Source organism: Lepus europaeus, chromosome Y, assembly GCF_033115175.1.
Source record: "Lepus europaeus isolate LE1 chromosome Y, mLepTim1.pri, whole genome shotgun sequence".
Taxonomy (NCBI): domain Eukaryota; kingdom Metazoa; phylum Chordata; class Mammalia; order Lagomorpha; family Leporidae; genus Lepus; species Lepus europaeus.
In genome coordinates this window covers 6,065,732-6,071,965 of record NC_084851.1, presented here as the reverse complement: position 1 = coordinate 6,071,965, position 6,234 = coordinate 6,065,732, and the positions used below count along the sequence as shown (strand labels likewise).

The following is a 6,234-nucleotide window of genomic DNA, read 5'->3' as shown; positions in this document are numbered from 1 at the left end:
AAAATCAATCAAAGATACATTTTAATTTGTATGACCTGAATCTGTGTATCATATGTTTTAAACTTGTTGGTAGAAAGAAACTAAAAACATTTTATATGGTTGTGCTTAAGTTTACTGGTTAAACAAACTACACTATGTTAGATATTTAAGAGGTGTTTTCAAATACATGATTCTTAAAATTTATAGAAGGCATTGGACCTTCCGGTAAATGTTTTATTAAGTTCTTATCTAAGGGTTGAAACGGTTTGCTAAGTATTCATGTAATATTGCTATTGTCAGCAAGTGATCTAGGACTTGCTCCCTCATTTCTCTATTCTAAGCCCAACTTGTTCTTTCACTTCTCTATTCTCTTCAAGGTAGGGAACTAATTCTATTATGAAGGAATCTGTAGGATGCACAATTTAATCTTTAGACCTTACAAGAGATGGCTAACATTTTTCTGTAATAGCATAGCCAAAATAAGAACTTAACTAATAATCTCATAGCTAGATTCACATCGCCATCAGCGAAGTATACAGTAAGTAGAAAAAAAAAACCTCCCTTTCAGACCAAAGGGAAAGAAAGTTTTAAAGTGAGAATATAATTTTCCTCATGGGCATTGTCTACCTTAGAAAAACTACTACAGAACATGCCTGTGACTATAGACTTGTAGTTCAGGCCACCAAAGATTAGAGATGGGACACGGGCACTCCCTTGACTTGCATCGTCTGGTCTGCTTTAACACAAACCAGGAGGAAAAGAAAGCTAGGCATCAGAAGCAATGGGTGGCAGGCCTATTAATGGCTGATCTGTACAGTGATCTGCCCTCAAGGAGACCCAACAGGCCAGTCCACTGCAGTGGCTTTCAATGTGGCAAGCCTGGGCTTCAGCAGAAGTCAGCTTGTGAAGAGCCCTGGCAGCTCTGCTAAGAGTTGGATCACTGGAAATGGACCTGCCCTGGAATCGAAGGATGCCCAGGTCAGAGCCACAGATCTTATTGGCTCCAAGCTGAAAAGCCCTTCACTAAGCCCAACTTCCAAAGTGACCACTGCAGTTGAGGGGACAGCCAAGTAGGGTCAGCAACATTGCAGGCAGAACTGTAAATTTCTTGTTAGAGATGCCCCCTGCCTTTACCTGGCCAGCTCTCCTCCCAGGCCAGCCAAGTAATGAAAGTCAACAGAGTGCCTTCCCCTAGGAGGTTCACACCTCCCTTAGGATATACCCCATGTGAAGAGATAGATAGGTCTGGGCCTCTTAACTTACAAGGCCTAAAGCCCAACAGATTATTATCAAGCCCCTTCTATCAGGTTCTATTTGCCTCTCAATCAGAAAAATTACTTGTAGCTTAGTCAGCACCTTTCTTAGCTCCTCTAATGATGACTCTGTCCTTTGTTCTGGACCCTCTCTGGTCCACTTGGGCCTCATTCCTTTGTAATCATGACCTCTACTCTACCACCAATGGCTCTACTCCCAACCTGTGTGTACTGATGGTCCTCTTCCCCACTTAATGCTGTATAATTGTTCAGACCTGGTTAAGGCCACTCTTAGGATCATTGGTTACTATCCTCACTCTGTCTTTTATGACCTTGTCTAAATATTTTCAGAGTCGGTAAACTTGAAGGGCTTCCATGGCCTTGGCAACTCATGACGACAGCCTAGGGTGGTTACTAGCACCATAAACTAGAGTGTCAGTTTGTTGGGTCAACAACAGGAGCCACTGTGCACTTGCTCCTGATGTGGGATCTCTGTCCTTAATGTACTGTACGTTTTGATTTGATGCTATAACTAGTATTCAAACAGTATGTTTCACTTTGTGTTTCTATGTGGGTGCAAACTGTTGAAGTATTTATACTGAATTGATCTTCTGTGTATAAATAGAATTGAAAATGAATCTTGATGTGAATGGAAAGGGAGAGGGGGCGGGAGAGGGGAGGGTTGCGGGTGGGAGGGAAATTATGGGAAGGGGAAGCCATTGTAATCCATAAGCTGTATACTGGAAATTTATATTCATTAAATAAATGTTAAAAAAAAAGAAAACTAAAAATAAAACTACCATTAAATCAGTAAAAAAAAAAAGAATGCAAAGGATGAGATGTCTTTATTTTGTGAACCAGTAAAATAAATAGAGTAACAAAAAAAAATAATGTTGTAATCAACTGACACATAAAATGCTTTGTGATATCATAAATATATCATTATGATATCATAGCTGCAATTTCTTAAGCCTCCATTGTCATATCATACCTAATTATTGTGTCAAAAATCATTATGATTCCATAAACTGATATTTTGACACCATAAGCCAACCATTGTGATATCATAAACCTGCTGTTATGTCACAATCAAGTAATCACAAGTAAAATCATTAATACACTGTGGCATCATGAACCCACAATTGTGACATCATAATCAGTTGTGATGTATTGTGATATCATAATTGGTTGTCTTGTCATATATCACCATTATGAGTTTATAATCAATTGTGATTCCATGAAATCCATTGTGAAATCATATAGCAGTATTGTGAAGTTATTAATGTACTATTGTGAAGTCATAAACCAATGATTGTATTGTAATAAAACTAGCATTATGAAGTTATAATTGTGATGAAAAAAACATTGTGGTTTGAAAATATATTTTGATGTCATAAAACATTGTGATAAGCTATCATTCTTATGTCCTAATCAATTGTGATGCAAAAACCCTTTAGATATCATAACCAATTGAAATGTGATAAATCATGAGCATAATAAAAATCTGCCATTGTGATTTCATAATCATTGTGAAATCACTCAAAGCACTGTGGCATCATAAACACACTAGTGATTCATGATAATCAATTGTTATGCCACAATCTATAATTATGATGTTATAGTAAATTGTGGTGTCATATATATGTTTACAGCATATGATGTAATGAACCAATATTTTGTGACATAAAAGTCCACTGTGGTGTTTAAAGTTGTATTGTCAGGTAATGATCAATTGTGATATCATAAAATTCCTTTTGATTTATAATCACCTGGGCTATCATAAAGCACCATTGTCATAAACCTATCACTGTGATAACATAATCAATTGTGAATTCATAAAATCTATATGAGGTAATAAATTTATCATTGGACATCATACTTAATCATATCATAAACCAGCAATGTATGTCATAATCAATTGTGAATCATAAAGCAGCATTATGATGTAATAATCAATTGTGATGTCAGGAAACCTTTATGCTTCCATACAAATATTCTGATCTCATAAAGTCCTAAAATGATGTTACAAACTAACAATTGTTCTGTCATAATGAACTATAGTTATGAAACTATTATGAAAACATAAACCAACAATTCGGAAATCACAATCAATTGTGATGACATAACCAATTGTGATATCATAGATTTCCATTGTGATTTCATAAAGCCACTGTTATGATTTTGTAATCAAATACATTGTCGTGAAAAGAATTGAAAGGGTTGGAGCAGTGGCAGCGGTGGTGGCCATGGCAGTGATGGTGGCGCAGGTGCAGGCACAGGCGCAGGCGCAGTTCTGCCTCCTCCACTGGCAGAGCGAGGGGAGGCTCCAGCCTGGCTTGGCTCACCTCAGCTCCTGCATGACCTCCGCAGCTGCCACCACCATGAAGCCCGCAACCCCGCTTGCACTGCGTAGCAATGAGTTCTGCGAAAGTGCTAGCCATTCAGGCCTGAAAATGGAAGCGGAAAAGAGAGAAACATCCCAAAAAGCCGGTGCATCAGCAGACAGCTCCTTTATTTCCTTGACCGCTGCCACTGCCACCACCTTCGCCACCTCTGCCAGACCTCACAACCCCAAAGCCAGAGGAAGGGGTCAAACGATGAGGAGCAAGAGGACGCTGCGGACTACCTCAAAGTTGCCTATCATCCAGTGAAAATTGGAGACCTCTTCAATGGCCGTTATCATGTTATTAGGAAGCCTGGAGGCAGGCACTTCTCTGCTGTCTGGCTGTGTTGGGATACGCATTGGAAAAGATCTGTTGCTATGAAACTCATAAAAGTGCCTTAGATTATATAGAAACAGTCTTGGATGAAACAAAATTCTTCAAATGTGTTCAAGAAAGTGATCCCAGTGACCCACAGACATGGTAGTCCAGCTGATCGACAACTTCAAGATTTCAGACATGAATGGAATGCATGTCTACACAGTATCTGAAGTGCTTGGCCACCATCTCCTCAAATGGATCATCAAGTCCAACTATCAAGGCCTCCCAGTGTGCTGTGTGAAGAGTATCATTTGACAGGTCCTTCAAGGGTTAGTTTATCTGCACAGTAAATGCAAGATCATTCACACTGACATAAAGCCAGAAAACATTTTAATCTGTGTGGATGATTCCAATGTGAGAAGAATGGCTGCCAAGTCCACTGAATGGCAGAAAGCAGGTGCTCCTCCTCCTTCAGGGTCTGCAGTAAGTACATCTCCACAGCAAAACCTATAGGAAAAATGACTAAAAACAAGCAGAAAAAGCTGAAAGAGAAGCAAGAGAGGCAGGCAATATTATTGGAGAAACCCCTGCAGGAGATAGAATAACTGGAGTGCAGAGCTGGAAGGAAAATAATAGAAGAAAACATCACCTCAGCTGTATCTTCCAATGAGCAAGATAATGAATACCACCCAGAAGTGCAACTAAAAGTGGTCAGATTGGAGGAGGCTGCCAAGGAGGAGACCACAAAGGAAAGCGGTGAAGCTGAGGACCAAGGCAAGAAAGAAGACGCCAAGAAAGGAAACATTGAGAAAGATGAAGATGTCAAACAGGATCTTGCAAACCTAGATCCTACATAGATAGAGTCCCCGAAAACCAGCTGTATAGAGAATGGACCCTATTCACTGGAGCAGCAGCAGGAGGAGGAAGAACATGATGAAGATAACTGCCCAAATCCCAATGAGTATAACCCTAATGAGCCAAATGCAGAAAGTGATTACACATATAGCAGCTCCTATGAACAGTTCAATGGTGAATTGCCAAATGGAACATAAAATTCCCGAGTCACAGCTTCTGGAGTTTCCTACTTCCCTGTTCTCAGGGCCCTAAGAACTTGTGATCTGCAGCTCTGTCTTGTCAGAGGTATCACCACTGACCAAGCAAGAGGAAAGCAGTCCATCCCATGACAGAAACAGGACTATTTCAGCCTCCCGTACTGGAGATTTGCCAAAAACAAAAACTCAGACAGCTGACTGGTTGGTGAACTCCCTGGATCCTTGGGAAGCAGATAAAATTACAGTAAAAATTGTTAATCAGGGAAATGCTTGTTGGGTGTATAAACACTTTGTAGAAGACATCTAGACATGGCAGTATAGGCTCATAGAGGTTTTGATAGGCACAGGTTACAGTATACCTGCTGTCATTTGGAGTACAGCATGCATGGAGAACTGTGTCACTTCACCAAGCTGAAGCCCTGGAGCCTGTTTGATGTACTTGTGGAAGGGTATGGCTGGTTCCATGAAGATGCTGCACAGTTCACAGATTTCCTGATCCCAAAGTTAGAAATGTTTCCGGAAAAGCAAGCCTCTGCTAGCAAATGCCTTTGGCATCTGTGGTTGAATTCTTAGCAAATTCTACAAATGTAACATTCTGTGCTAGCAAATGCTTTCCAGTACATTGGACCTAAATTATGACTCTCTTTTTTTAACAGGATTGCAAATGAGCTGGCTCCATCCTCAGACCTTTATTTTGCTTTGAGGTACTGTTGTTTGAGATGTTTCTTTCTGTGCACTGTGGTCCTGGGGAAGGGTAGTCTTTTGTCTTCAGCTAAGTAGTTCACTGCCCACTCTCTTCTGGTCTCTAAGCATTGTTTCCTGCGCTGTGTGACATTCAGGTGTCATTTATCTGAATAAAAAATACTTTCCCATTTGTGTTTTGGCAGGTTTTGTAACTATGTATGAATAAATATTTTAGTTGAGTACTCTATAACTTATAATCATAAGATATTATTGGGGGTCGGCACCGTGGCTCACTTGGTTAATCCTCTGCCTGTGGTGCCGGCATCCCATATGGGTGCTGGGTTCTATTGCTGGGTGCTCCTCTTCCAGCCCAGCTCTGCTGTGGTCCAGGAGGGCAGTGGAGGATGGCCCAAGTGCTTGGGCCCCTGCACCTACATGGGAGACCAGGAAGAGGCACCTGGCTCCTGGCTTCGGATCAGCACAACTCTGGCCATTGCAGTCATTTGGAGAGTAAACCAATGGAGGGAAGACCTTTCTCTCTGACTCTCTCTTGCTGTCTATAAC

General features: G+C 40.7%; 1 pseudogene; it reads left to right on the top strand.

The window, feature by feature from the left end:
* Positions 1–3,647: 3,647 nt before the first annotated feature.
* Positions 3,648–5,559, top strand: LOC133754040 (SRSF protein kinase 2-like; annotated as a pseudogene).
* Positions 5,560–6,234: the final 675 nt, after the last annotated feature.